This window comes from Myodes glareolus, chromosome 7 (assembly GCF_982192425.1).
Source record: "Myodes glareolus chromosome 7, mMyoGla1.1, whole genome shotgun sequence".
Lineage (NCBI taxonomy): Eukaryota > Metazoa > Chordata > Mammalia > Rodentia > Cricetidae > Myodes > Myodes glareolus.
In genome coordinates this window covers 72486468-72501151 of record NC_142032.1, presented here as the reverse complement: position 1 = coordinate 72501151, position 14684 = coordinate 72486468, and the positions used below count along the sequence as shown (strand labels likewise).

Genomic DNA, 14684 nt, shown 5'->3' with positions numbered 1-14684 from the left:
ACCAAAAATTATCATGTACAAAGTTTCTCCTTCCTTCTCTCCCTTCCTTAAGGACAGCATCTTATTTTGAAAGTTGGTCTGGATCTCTATCCTTAGTGAATCAGATGAAAATGAGGGAGGCAGCTGTTTTATTCTAGCACCTGGTTTTGCTTAGTACCTGGGAGGCTGGGCACACAGGGACCCAGATGGTCGGTGGTATAGTTTTGCTCTACCCAACAGAGTGACCTTGGGTCAGCTCTTTGTGAGTTTGTAGAGACGCTGTGTCAATGCAGCACACTGTTACGGCTTTAAAGAGTATAAGAGATTGTGTGTTTGAGACTGCGTCTCCCTGTAACCCTGGGTGGCTTGGAACTCACTATGTAGACCAGGTTGGCTTCAAACTCACAGAGATCCACATGCCTCTGCTGCCCAATGCCAGAATCAAAGGTATGTGGTACTACTCCCAGCTGCGATAGTTTGTTAGGAGCAAATGTGATTGACGCAGGTTAGAGATTCAGACCCAGGCTGCCTTGAAGAGCTTGCACAAACTCTTAAAGCTATACCACAGAAGAAAGCCACATATCATAAACCAAATACATGAGTGGCTGGCGACGTATAGCAGAGCGCGGAATCTCTGCCTTGGGTCTCAGATGCTGCCTTGTGAGGGTCTTGTTAAGCTCGTGGTCTCCTAGATTTGATGATGTGTCCCACAAGTTTTACTTAATACTTGCAAGCCCGCCAGGTCAGAGTCACAGGTGGGGAGTAAATGGCGAGTCAGGGGATTAAAGGTAGCCCCAAATAATTTCAGCTATCTGCAACATCTCAACTCTCTAAAACTGCAAGTTCTGGTCAGTCCACTGCAGGATCATGGTTTCTTCAGAGAACTTCAGTTCCCAGCCCCCATGGCTGCCATAGACACAGGGTTCTGGTGGTAAAGCCGTGGTCTGGGACCTGGGAGCAAAGTTACTTTCTGTCTGCACCTGTCCTGTTGTACCTGGGAAACAGTGGGGTGGCAGAGTGGCTGCTGAGTGGATAACCTGAGCACCAGGCTAGCGCTAGCTTGGCTGAGGGCAGCTTCTGAGGGAAGGTAACCTACATTTTTGTGTAGGAATGAGCAGTCTTGAGGGGCTTACTCAAGGGGCGGTGCAGGATCACAGAGAAAAGGCAGAACCTGACATCATGGATTGGTCTGAGAAGGACAGGAGAGGGCACTGCAAGGAACACGGTGCCAGTTAATGGAGAAATAGATCTCTCTCTGGGTGTCTCTGTCTCTCTCTCTCTCTCTCTCACCCCGTCTGTGTGTGGGGAAATGTTCATAAATTTTTTCTACTGTCAATTGGACTTGTTTGTCTGAGCCAGGCCAGGGAAGCCACATTGTGCTTTCATAGAGAAGGACAAGCACCATCACCTGGGTACATTCAGCACTCTGTCAAGGCTTCCAGCCCTGTCCTCTAAGATCCTGGTTCTGTTCATGGTTTGACTGCATCCCTGAGCTTCTGGCTTCTGTGTCTTGCACTGTGATGGGTTCGATGCAGGGGAGAATAGGACTGTGAGAAATATCAGGGGTCACTGTGACTGTGGGAGTGGGCTAACATTGGCTCAGCTATAACATAAACATGCAGTGTATGTGTGCGAGAGCGTGTGTGTGTCTGCTGCACAAGTGTGGGCATCCAGGTTCTGATCACCTCCCATTTTCTACCCATGTGGTCTTTCACTCCAAATGATTTCCATTAGGCTCGAAGAATCCCACTGAAGGAAACTTGCCAAGTGCCTCCCACAAACCTCCAGCCACCTCCACACCCTCCGCTTCCAAGGAACCGAATTCAAGTTTTCTGCGTTCAGCTTGGAGCAAAACAGTGTCTATTAATTAAAATTTCATTTCTATTGATAATGGGACCCACAGGCCCTTTCTCTGAAGTGGACACAGACCTTTTGTGGCGTGTCCGTCTCAGGGCTTGCTGTGTGAATTAGGTCTGATTGCAGTGTGAAGGGCCCTTCTTGCGGTTCTCTGGGCCGATCGCTCTCTATTCTTCCTCCGACCACTTCAAATAGGTTAGCTTCCTTTCTTTCTTCCCTCCCCAGGCCTTCTTTAAAGGCGAAGCCTGAGATGCTCTTACTGAACCTGGAGCCTTGCACAAGCGGGAGACATTTTCCCAATATCCAGGCGGAAGGCCCTTCCCTCCCTTCCTCCCCTCTCCCTCTCCCTTCTCTCCCCCTGCGGAGGCAGCCCCATCAAGGAGAGAGAAGGAACACGATGTGGAAGCAGATGGAGTTCAGTGGTGCCCAGAGTGGGTACTTAGCGGCTTTGCAGAAGCTAACTGTTAAATCGTCAGGCATTTTGCCAGCTGCTTTTTAAAAACAAAGTCATTATTAAAAATTAAATCATAGAGACTAGGCAATTAAATAAATTGTATCAAAGCCAAAAAAGAAAAATACTCAAAGGTCATCATTTGCTCCTTTTTTTCCTTAAAAAAAAAAAAGAGAGATCATTTTATTTTCAGCGGTGTCAGAGGTCACAGAACCTCCTTGTGAAGGCACAGGTGGGATTTGACGCTCCGTGGGTCACTGCGTTTCTTGTATTATTTACTTCCTGCTTATCAAAGGTGACAGTAGCCAGTGTGTCAACAGCTGGGTGCAGTGGGGTTGCACTAAAACTCTATTTACAAATCAGACAGCGGGATGTCTGCCTGTTCCTATGTCCCCAAGGTTCCTTCTGCCTGGATCAGCCTGATGAAGTACAACGACGATGCAAGACGCTTCTCCTGCTCACTTCTTCCCTAAGTCACTGTCTGTGACCCTGGGTTAGAAGCTTCAAATCGGCCACACTGGGAGGAATCGCACCCGAGAACAGATGGGTGTCTCAGCTACCCTGGGAGCTGCGGAGTCTCGATGCACCCTGCGCTGGCGAGGAGGTCTCAGGCATAGCATTTAGTTCCCTGGCTTTAATTTCCCTGTGCGAAGGTAAGGGCACAGGCGCCAGAGGACTGGCTTTAGAGGAGGGCGTGGCATGAAAGGCACACACAGTAGCCAGCCTGATTCAGGGGAGGTCCACAGTAGAGTCAACAGCAGTCTCTGGTTCTGGGATCTTAGACCTCCTTAGAAGGCACCAGCCGCTCTAGCCTGAGACCCTCAGACAACCTGTGCATTCCTAACCCAAACCCAGCCCCCCAGGCTGAGCTCTCTGGGGTAGGCTCCTGCCTGCGCCGCTGGCTGTTGTGCATTCACACAGTGGTAGGTCAGGGCCTGCTGCTGTCTGGGTGGCCACTGATCCTTGCTGCCTATTCCTCTACTTAAAATTGTTCTTAAAACACCCCCAATTGTGCCTCCTAGTAGCTAGTCTCTATATTCTGCTCTGCACCAAGACCTTGAATCCTGTGTTTGGTCTGCTTCTAGGTCACTAACATATTTGAGGAACTCCTGAGACTGCCAAGGGTGACAGGGTGGCATCATGGACACCGTTAGCCAACCCTAAGCCCATGACCCCCATTCCCTCCCATAACAAGCTACACCAGAGCCAGGACCAAATACCTGGATACTATTCCAAAAGACCAGGACCCCCCACATTATAAAAAAAAATACAGTTTTAAAGCACTCACCCACCTACCTTGCTATTTTTGGACTCCACTGTGAATGTCCTTGTGATTTTCTGAGTCCCCTGGAGGTCACTGGAGTGGCCTGCACCTCCTCGGCCTTAAGCACTCCTACCAGCGGCAATAGGCTCTGTGTGGTCAATTAAATCTGGTAGATCATGAACTCTCCCACCCCTCTATCACCAGCTGTACTGGTCCCCACTTCCCAGCCACATGGAGCAATCCCCTGCCTCAGCACATTTTTACTTGCTGTTCGTCCTGCTTAGACAGTTCCAGCCTGAGAGATGTTCGGTACGTGGCCACATATCCCCGGGGCATCCAGGAGCCAGGAAAGCAAGCCAGGGGGAAGAACTAGAGAGTGTCGGTGGTTGTGAAGCTTCTGGAGCATTGAGAGGAGACGATCCTGTTGTGACAGGGGGACAGCAATTGTACTACAGTGAGGGACTGACCTCGAACATCACAACACCTAGCTTTCTGGTGTTCAAAAGGCCTTCTTTGTTAAGGGCCACAAACAAATTTGTGGCCTACCTGGCTTTGGTTTCAAGCAGAATAGATGAAAAAGTGACAGAGGTGCCCCATTTACCCTGCATGCTGCCTGTGTGAATTTGCTTCCAACCTTTCTCCATTCTCCCATTTGCTCCATTCCTGTACACACCATGATGGATGGGGTTCCCAGGCTGGGCTTGTCTCCATCAGTCCCTGTGGGCACCATACACCAGGCATGTGCCAGGAACAAGACATCCCCCTACTGACAAATCAGAAGTGTCCCTTGGCCTCCCCTCACTTCCATCCTGTTTGAGAGTTTTGCCGGCATGCTTGTACATGCACCATGTGTACATAGTGACTGCAGAGGCCAGAAGAGGTAGTCAGATCTTCTGGAACTGGAGTTACAGACCATTGTTAGTTGCCCTGTGGGTGGTGTGAACAGAACCCATGTCCTCTGGAAGAGCAACCAGTGCTCTACCTAAGCACTCTCTCCAGCACCTTTCTGGATGTTTTTAAATATAAAATACCTAGATATAGTGTTTCTGTTATTTTTGTATATGCATTCATCATTTATTATTTCATGTCTTTTTATCAGTTTGAGAAATTTCTCTGCTATTTTCTCTGGGATTTTGGTTAGATATGATTTAGAATTTTTGGTTTATGCGTTTTTACTGGTTCATCTTGGCTGTAGTGCTAATTGGTGGGTATTTCCACCCCCACCTTTCAATCCATTAATGGCTCTTTAATTGTGTCACACCTGCTGTCGAATCTACCCATTCTATTTCTGCTTGGAATAACAATTTCATCCCTAAAGGTTCTCCTGGGTTTTCTGATATCCTTGGTTATTTTGATGTTTTCTTTTTTGTGTGTCTATTGATGTTTACATTACAATCACAATGTCCTCATACAGTTAATATAGTTAATCAAAATGCTTGGTATTAACTTTGTTTTGAGCGGATCTCATCTGAGACTGGCCTTGAACTATGCCACCAAGGATGACCTTGAGTTTATGATTATCCTGACTCTAGCTCCTGAGTGCTGGATTTATAGGCACACATCACAGGTGGTTTATATTTTATATTATCTATATGATAATTCTAATTTCTGAGTTATTGGAAACCTAGCTTTATTGTCTGGTATGGCTGCTGACTTTACATCATGGTTGCTTGTTGTGGAATATTTTGTATGTGTTACATTTGTTTATGCTGTGGAACATTCGTTTAATGATGCAAAGATGTGTTGCATTCTTTTATGTTGCATTTGCTTACCTTTGTGAAGCTGTGTTACTTTGCCTGTCTAAAATACCTGATTGGTCTAATAAAGAGATGAACGGCCAATAGATGGGCAGGAAAAAGGATAGGGGGGGCTGGACTGCAGAAAGAATAAATAGAAGTAGAAAAAGAGAAGACTGCGGAGAGAGAAGAGGAGAGGAGAATATTAGGGACCAGCCACCAAGCTACACAGCCAGACATAGAGTAAGAAGTAAAGAAAAGTACATAGAATAGAGAAAGAAAAAAGTCCAGAGGCAAAAAGTAGATGGGATAATTTTAATTAAGAAAAGTTGGCTAGAAACAAGCCAAGCTAAGTCCAGGCATTCTAAGTAAGAATAAATCTCTGTGTGATTATTTGGGAGTTGGGTGACAGGCCTCCCAAAGAGTTAAAAAACAAAACAAAACCCACTACAGTTACTTGTTTCTTTGTGTCTTGTTGGCCTTTTACCATAGAACTACACCCTGCTTCACTGGTAGGCATTTGACAGCTCTTAGTGGAGGATCCGGGCACTTTTGGACTCTGCTGACGTTCCATCCATAACAAGGCTGTCTTACTTTCTTTTCTTGTTTCTGTGACCATATACCTGACAAGAAAGTAACTTAAAGGAGGAAGTGGGCTGTCAAGATGGCTAAGGGGGTAAAGGGGATTGCCACCAAGCCTGAAGTCCCACAGAGTGGAAGGAGAGAACTGACACCTTCAGGTTGCTCTCTGACCTTCACAAGGGCACTGCGGCATGCATGTTCATATACACACATGCACACAATAAATAAAATGTAATAATTTCTTTTTAAATGGAGGGGAGGTATATTTTTTTCGGAGGGAAAAAAGTCCAACGTGGCAGGGAAGGCATGGTAGTGAGAGTGACTCAGTCTGTGGTACCAACCAGAAAGCAGAGAAGTGAGGATCCTGGCACATGACTGACTTCGGTTTTTCCTTTTTTATTCAGTCTGGGACCTTAACCCATGATGCTCTACGTATCTTTGCATCACACATTTCTTTCTCAGTTAAGTCTCCCTGGAAACATCCTTGTAGATACACCCCTAGGTATATCTCCTGCGTGAGTCCAGGTATCAACTTGACAAGAACAGCTTAGCTCCTCCACTTTCCTGTGTTACGGGTCCCACACTGGGTCAAGGACTCTGTGCCACAACTCCTTCCTGTTTGTCGCTGAGGACCGAGTTCAGCCCAGGTTTGTCTTCTCTGGCAGTAGAGGAATGGAAGCAGTGTTCCTGGTCTTCTATAGATAAGCAATGGAACAAGAAAACAACTGCGCCAATCTAGCCCTCATATGCTTTTTAGGAGTAAAGTCTCCACAGCTATAAAATGGTTAAGACCACAGTGGCTCCTTCATGAGGCTGCTAAGCATATAAAATCACTTATCTGAAAGAATTTTGGCTTCCGAAGCAGTGGCAACCAAACCCCCACACAAGCGGAAATCTGTCGACTCTTCTTATCCAAGATGGCTGACTGACCCTGTCTCATGTGTCTGATGAGTCACAGCCCAAAGAGCCCAGTGAAATATTAATTTCTAATAAGCAAGGGACAGCTTGCCAGTTATAAGCTTGTGCCAAATATCGCATGCGTCAAACTTAAAGTGAAAAACAAAATTCCATTTTACCCGGAAGCAGAGGTGGGGGAGTACAGATACTCAATCGGCTTCTTCCTCTTTAATACTTTTTCAGTCTCAGACTTCAGCCTGTTCTGCTGACTTTTATGGTAGGCATTCATTCCTCATTTTAACCTCTCTGGAAACATTTTCATGACAGGCTCAGAGCTGTGTTCCCAGGTGATCTTCAGGCCACTGACTTGACAAGATCAGCCATCACTGTGCAGTAGGCTTAGCCAACAGTGTGTATATGGAGGAGGGAGGAACACTTGTGGTCGCCGGGCTCTCTAACTCAGGGAGTGTAAAAGGAGCAGTGGACCACATTCCCGCCACCCAGCTTCCTGGCTAGTTTACACCCGAAATAATTATATGGAAACTGTATTCTTTTAAACATTGCCTGGCCCATTATCTGTAACCTCTTATTGGCTAACTCTTACATATTGCTTTAACCCATATTTAGTAATCTGTGTAGCACCACGAGGTGGTGGCTTACTGGGAGGATTCTAACCTGCGTCTATCTTGGGCAGGAGAAGCATGGCCACCGACTCACTTCCCTTCTTCCCAGTATTCTGTTCTGTTTACTCCGCCTATCTAAATTCTGACCTATCAAGCCAAGGCAGTTTCTTTATTAACCAATGAAAGTAACACAATAGACAGATGACCTTCCTCCATCATTACGACCCTGAGTTTAAGAGTCTCACGCTCTACCAACTGAGCTAGCCAGGTGGTGGAAAGCAGCCCGCCATTCCTTTTACTATAAGGGAGGCTTCACAGCAAGTGCCCTGCCCTGCTGAGCCATCTTGTGACACTTACCTAAAAATTTAAATGTAGCTGGGCACCTTGACTTTGTTTAGTTGCCCTAATGAAAATTCAACACATACGACTTTTGAATTCGTAACTAGGTTGTTTCTAAAACTATCATCTCTCCGTGAGCATCCTTGGGCAGGCGAAATGAATGACCTGCCCATGTGACTTAGCAGCAAGACTGGGATTTGAACCTAGGTCTCCCTGACTCTAAAACCACGGCTCCCTGTGTTCAACAAGATTTACTCAGCTACTTCCAGGATGAGAAACCTAGCTCTCCCCCACCCCCGCCCCACTTACTTTTGTGAGAACAAGGGAGGGGGAAAGTTCCAGTCCCTACGAACTTCCTCGTGCAGGGGAGGCGCTGAGGCTAGGTGCTGTGGGTGCTAGCGAATCAGAACAGCGTGTTCCCATCAGAATGTTCTTTTCCAGGAGGAGATAACAGGATAATAGGTGTGTTACTTGCTTCCTGGGAAATGATGACTGACAAAAAGTCCCTGGAGATTAGAGTAATTCAGAACGAGTTAAGCTCCTTAGAGATCAATTTTTATTTTGAGGCAAGAGGGAGAATAGAAGAGATCTCAAATAAAGCTCAGTGCTCCCCACCTAACCTCAACAAGCCTTGGCGGCTTGGAGAGGGCCATCTCTGTGTGCTTGGGGAGAGCCAGGCAAAGCGGGAGAGGGGACAGTGTCCTTTTGCAATTATTGGGGGCAGGTGATTTAGGAGCAGAGGCTGTCTCTACACTGAGTTCCTTGGGTAGTTTCTAAGGGAAATGGGATGTATAAATGATGTTTACCTTTTTCCAAATCGGAGGGAAAACGGAACTGGCCGTCTGGGCAGTAGATGGCATTTCCTCTCTCTTGGGCATCTGGATGCGTTGTTCTTGCCAGCTTGGCTGGACCAGTGGAGCAGTAGCTGTCTTCTGGGGCAGCTGCCCTCCAGCAGGTCTTGATTCTTGTGGATTTTTCCATGGTGTAGACAGTGCTTCCCAACTAGCGGTCATTGAACCAGCATCATGTTGCTGTGTCTGGGTCAGTCAGGTACAGTTCTGAGAATTATTTCAGGACTCTGGACTTAGGACTCCGTTCTTGCAGGTTCTGAGTCCAGCAGGCCCTGCTTGGGGATCTAGGAATCTATGCTTCTCATTAAGTCTTCCAGGTGGTTTTAGTCAACAACTAGACTGGAAGTCCCTGGGAGAGGGAGGTAAGGGGTTGAGAAACTGTGCTTTGCAATTAGAAGGATTGCAGAAGGTAAAGATGGAGGTAAGTGGTCTTTGTTCTCTGAAAGCACTTTTTGCTTTTTGTCTTGGTTGTGTTCATAACAAGAAAATTGATTTTTTTTAAGGTGAAAAATCGTGCTATACAAACATTAGGGTTTTTCTTTGTTTGTTTTTGGTTTTTAGAAATCCTCCTGGCGATGGTGGCTCACGCCTTTAATCCCAGCACTTGGGAGGCAGAGGCAGGCGGATCTCTGGGAGTTCGAGGCCAGCCTGGGTTACAAGAGCTAGTTCCAGGACAGGCTCCAAAGCTACAGAGAAACCCTGTCTCGAAATCAAATGAACAAAAGCCATAAAAAAAGAAAGAAAAGAAAGAAATCCCATAGATAGCAGGAGGTGTATCTCAGTGGTATAGAAAACACCCAACACCCTTAGCTCTGGGTTCCTTCCATTCCTAGTCTTATAAAAAGGAGTGGGGTGGGCACAGGCTGGAGAGATGACTTAGCAGTTAAGAGCACTTCTTGCTCTTCCAGAACACCTAAGATTGGTTCTTAGCACCCACATTGGTTGGCTCATAACAGCCATAACTTCAGCTCTGGGAGATCTGGTGCCCTCTTCTGGCCTCTGTGAGAACCTGCACTCCCATGTACATAAACACATAAAGATGCACACACATGCACGTAATTAAGAATAATAAATGAGCCAGGTGGTGGTGCCGCACACCTTTAATCCCAGCACTCAGGAGGCAGAGGCAGGTGGATCTCTGTGAGTTTAGGGCCAGACTGGTCTGTAGAGCTAGTTCTAGGCAGGGTCCAAAGCTACAGAGAAACCCTGTCTCAAACAAACAAACAAACAAACAAATACATAAAATAATAATAAATAAATACAAAGTAAATATTTTTTAAAGGACTGCAGTGGGGAGAGGGGGAGAAGAGGAAAGAACAAGAAGCTTTCTCTATCATATAGAGCCTTGGATATGTCAACTAAATCTTGCTCCTGGAAGCAAGATGAAGTGCAAAGATCTAGCCCAGGAATATAGGTAACTAGGTTCTTGTTTTCAACTAGATGAATGTGAACTCATGGTTTTTGTCTCACTGACTTCCAGGGAGATTGACAGATGATGGGGACAGAGGGAACCAGTCATGTGGTAGAAAATGAGGTGACAACAGGGTCCTAGCTTTTATACTCACCTATGGGAATCCCACCATAGTTTTCTTTTGTTGTTTTAGTTTTTTCAAAGTGGATAACCGCTCTCCTCCTGAAGCAGTCACCCCAGCCCCTGCTCTAACCAGCATGTGAGGTGTTCTGGTTCTACTCAGAGGGTTCCTGGTTCCTGGTCAAAGTCCTCATTTCCCAGCCCCTCCTGACCTTCCTATCCCTTCCACTTTCTATGGCACACACATGACCATGCCAACATGGTTGGGTAGACTTCCCCAACCAATGTTTGCTGCATAATCCAGGAGGAATTGTGTCCCTTATCCAATATTGCTGAGAATACCAGAATCACTGAAAATGCTTTTATCCAAAAGTTGCATGAAGATAGTTAATGAATAATAAATATATTTAAACATATGTACCAGACCTCAGGTAGATTTCTCCAAATCAAAAATTTCAGGGTAACCCCTTTCTTCTTTCCTTCCCTCCTCCTCCTTCTCCTCCTCCTCCTCCTCTTCTTCATCCTCTTCCTCTTCCGATTCCTCTTCTTTTTGGTTTTTCAAGACAGGTTTTCTCTGTAGCTTTGAAGCCTGTCCTGGAACTAGCTCTTGTAGACTTGGCTGGCCTCTAACTCACAGAGATCCACCCACCTCTGCCTCCTGAGTGCTGGGATTAAAGGCATGTACCACCACTGCCTGGCAGCAGGGTAACTTTTCTAAAAAATAGATTATTTTGTCTGGCCACTGCATTCCCCCTTCCCCCTACTCAATAGGCATATGCTCCCCTCTTTCATCCCTCATAGGGTCCACATATGGGGTTCAGAGGCCGTCATCAGTGTCTGGTCAGCTTTGTCTCATTCAAATAGCCCTTCCTCGGGAGGCCGAGCAGACTTTGTGTCATAGCTGCTTTCTGCAAGGGATCAAGAGAGGCAGGCCCATGCATGACCACCAACTTCCTCTCTGATGTTACCAGGAGAACAAACATACTTTTCCTGCATGTCTCCTTACCTCTCTTTTTTTCCTCTGATTTTCTAGGTATCCAGAGTTATCATGGGGCCTGTGAGGACTTCACCCATCTCAGTCACATGGGATCTGAACTTGACTTCAGGTTCAGCAACACCAAACAAGGGGGGGGGGCACCAAATGGATGGAAGACACATTGACCTATTAGGACAACCACTACATCTGAACGCAGACAGAACCAAGTTTGAAGATGGACATTTCATCTAAGCACAATATTTTCTTGAGTGTGCTGTTGACCAATTCCTGAGCACTCCTGAATTTGTGAGGCTCCTAAGTACTATAAGCTGTAATGGATGAGATACAATTCAATAGGGAAGACCCAACAGGCTCCATAGTAACTCTAGTTACCCAGAAAAATGGAGGACAAAAGAAGAGATGGGGATTTCCAGGAGGCCACTTATGGAAGCCTGTGTAACAAGGGAGGAAGACCTCCCTTTGTCCATCTCGCCTTCTCTGGCTGCCATCAGATCAGCAAGGGATGCAGAGGGTTGCTCTATAGGCTAGGTGCATCCTTAAAGATTATTATTATTATCTGTTCTCAAAGTAAATGGCACAAACCCAACATGAACATAAGCTGGGACAGGCGTTATTAATGGTGTTTATTTTTCATTAGGAAGCCGGAACAATTCCCTAATTGCTAGTGGATTCCAGGATCTGCCTTATTTGTAAACAGTGGCTCTCACACACAAAAAAAGTCATTAACAGAATAAATAGCCAATTTAGAGCAAACAACTGTGCTTATAAAATGTAGTTAATGGTCTAAAGGATGCTTTGTAAACGCTTAGACTCCTGTCCACATCCGAACCTCTCTCTGCGGCTGACTCACCAGACCCCACCCACAGGCTAAGGACCAGGCCAGTCTTTCTGGGTTTATCACTTCATTTTCAAACGTCATTCTTCTTGTTTTAAAGCTAACTCACCCCCATTGGAGACACGTCATCAAATACAGAAAGGAATAGCAGGAAGGACGTATCTCTAACCGTGGTCCTACTTTTAGATATAACTATTAACATTTTAGTTTACAACCTCCTTTATATGCCAACAATTCATGATTGAGCTCGACTCCCAGCTATCACTGGGGATCCTGATTTTTTTGTTTCCTCAGCCAATTATTGTATGAGCATTTCGCCAGTTATTAAAACATGTTCTTTGCAAACATGACAATAACGGATGACCAGTATCTCAATGGATGGGCCACCTCTAATTTATTTAACGTAAGTCTTACAGCTGCATAGGTTGGTTCAAACCGTTCCCTATTAAGAGGTACTGCCTTCAGCGTCCCCTTGCCAGAGCATTTGTAACCGAGTTTAGGATCATTTCTTTGGAATAAGCTCACAAGAGAAGTTCCTGGATCAAAAGGTCTGAGTTTTTTTTCTGAGGCTCTTAATATAAATTCAGCCATGTGCTTATGGAGCATTTCCTTCAGGAGGACTTGAGCAACAAAACCAAAAGGCAGTTAGATGAGGGGCGAATAGGACTCCGCTGCCACCTTTGTCCTCTCAGTGAGATCAGAAGTGGTTTGAGTGGGGGAAAAAATCAAACTTTCTTAGCTTGGAATGCAGGCAAAAGGTCCTAAAAATACAGCATTTTTCAAAAGGCAGCAAGTTCAAATTGGGCTTAAAGATAAAATGTCAGGGGCAAACTCTAAGATGGAGACAAACTCTAAAATGGAGGTGACCTCTGAGATGGAGAGGGACTTTCTAAGGAGGAGATGGCTTTAAGATGGAGACAGCTAGTGTGTTCAGATTAGAGGACCTGGAGCCCCTGGAAAGATGGTGGAAGGTGGTGTTCAGATATGATAGGGCTTCTCATTGTCTTGGCCTCTCGCCAGGAGTGGAGACCACCCACATAAATTCCCAAGACCTGATTTCAACCTCCTTAGGGGCTTCCTAGTGGTCCTCATGGATTATGTCTTTTGAGAATCAAAAGAACTGTAGTTGTTATTTAAATCCATTCTGCTTTAGAGCATGAGGCTAGGCATGCAGCAGTGTAAACAGACTGAGTTCTCTATAGGCAGGATCAATGCTTGTCTCATGTTTCCAATAACCAGCGGAGATCTTACTATGTAATAGGCACATCGTCATATGAATAGAACCGAATACATTCAGGTAGCTAGTAAACAGATACATTCAGAGGCAAATGTGTGAGGAGAATAAGACTCCACCAATATTGGCTGATGTCATCGTGACCATTCTTTCCTACCCTCTGGTCCCATCTCTCTGCTTCCTCCGTTGCCTCTGAATTAGGAGTCTAAATGTCAATGAACACGATTCCGCTTAGGCGTCCAGCCATGTGCCTAAACTGAGCCCATCTCAATAATGACTAATGATGCGGAGGTGCTGATGTGGGTCCTCCCCAGGATTGGCAAACTTGCCTGTGACTCAGAGAAGCATTCTGTCCCCACCTTCCTCTTCTGGTAACTCATGGTTACTGATCCAGCATCCACATTCCTGCAAATGTGGATTTGTAAAGATTCCTATCTTTACTAAGAAGAGTACCTGACTTTTGAAGACAAGTAGGTCAGAACAAGTCAGAGTTGACTGATGTGTCGCTAGCCACCACTGTCCCTGCCATAATATCACCTAGAATCATGGCAGCCTTGTGCTCACCATGGCAACAGGACAGTGCCTGGCTTCTGTGGTTCCATTATCTTTTGTTGCCTTTCTAAAAGTAGGTACTTCCATGCCGCCCTTTCCTCAGCTTCCTAATGACGCGTTGGAGGTTTTTGATCTGAGGCTTGCTTCTCTTGCATTTGAAAAACAGATTTTGGGGAAGATGGTATGGATTCCAAATTGCACAGGATACAAGTGGCTTGGGTACTGACTGATTTTAAAATTTAGTGTCTGCTGGGACTTGTTTCCTCTGCATATACTGGATTTTGGGGATCCAGTCTGGATGCTCACCTTCCTGGACCTGGAGGGAGGGGGGAGGAGCTTGAACTACCCACAGGGCAGGAGACCCTGACCGCTATTGGGGATGGAGAGGGAGGAGGGGAGGGAGTGGGGGAAGTGGAAGGGTGTTGGGAGGAGGGGCGGAAATGGAGACTTTTGTATTTTAATAAACTTTGAGAAAAAAAAGAAAAAAAATTTAGTGTCTGCGTGAGCTTTGAGACTATATATAGAAAAAAAGTTAAAACCATACTGTTCCTACCTGTGATCTCAACACTTGAGAGGTAGAGGCTGGAGGATTGCTGCAAGTTCAAGAGCAACCTGATTTATATGTGAATTTCACTCTCACTATGGCTGCACAGTGAGACCCTGTCTCAATAAAGGAAGAAAGGAAGGAAGGAAGGAAGGAAGGAAGGAAGGAAGGAAGGAAGGAAGGAAGGAAGAAAGGAAGGAAGGAGGAAAAAAACTGAGTCAAGCACTAAAACTATGTCAGAGCTGAGGATGAAGCTCAGGGGTAGAGGGTTTGTCTAGAATGTGTATGGTCCCGTGTTTGATCCTCAGTGCTTTTGACAAGATCTCCAGTGATCCAGGCTGGCCTCAAACTTACTATGAAACCGATGGTGATTTTGAACTTCTGGTCCTCCTACCTTCATCTCCCGAGGGCT

The 14684-nt window shown here is 45.8% G+C and overlaps 1 long non-coding RNA gene across 1 annotated transcript; it reads right to left on the bottom strand.

Moving 5' to 3' along the window:
- Window positions 1-2473: 2473 nt before the first annotated feature.
- On the bottom strand, window positions 2474-13724 carry LOC125413728 (uncharacterized). Its single transcript, XR_007236009.3, has 4 exons — window positions 13630-13724; window positions 3816-3972; window positions 3584-3699; window positions 2474-2930 (listed from the first exon to the last, which is right to left on the bottom strand). It is a non-coding gene; the product is annotated as an uncharacterized LOC125413728 (long non-coding RNA).
- Between the last annotated feature and the right edge of the window lie 960 nt (window positions 13725-14684).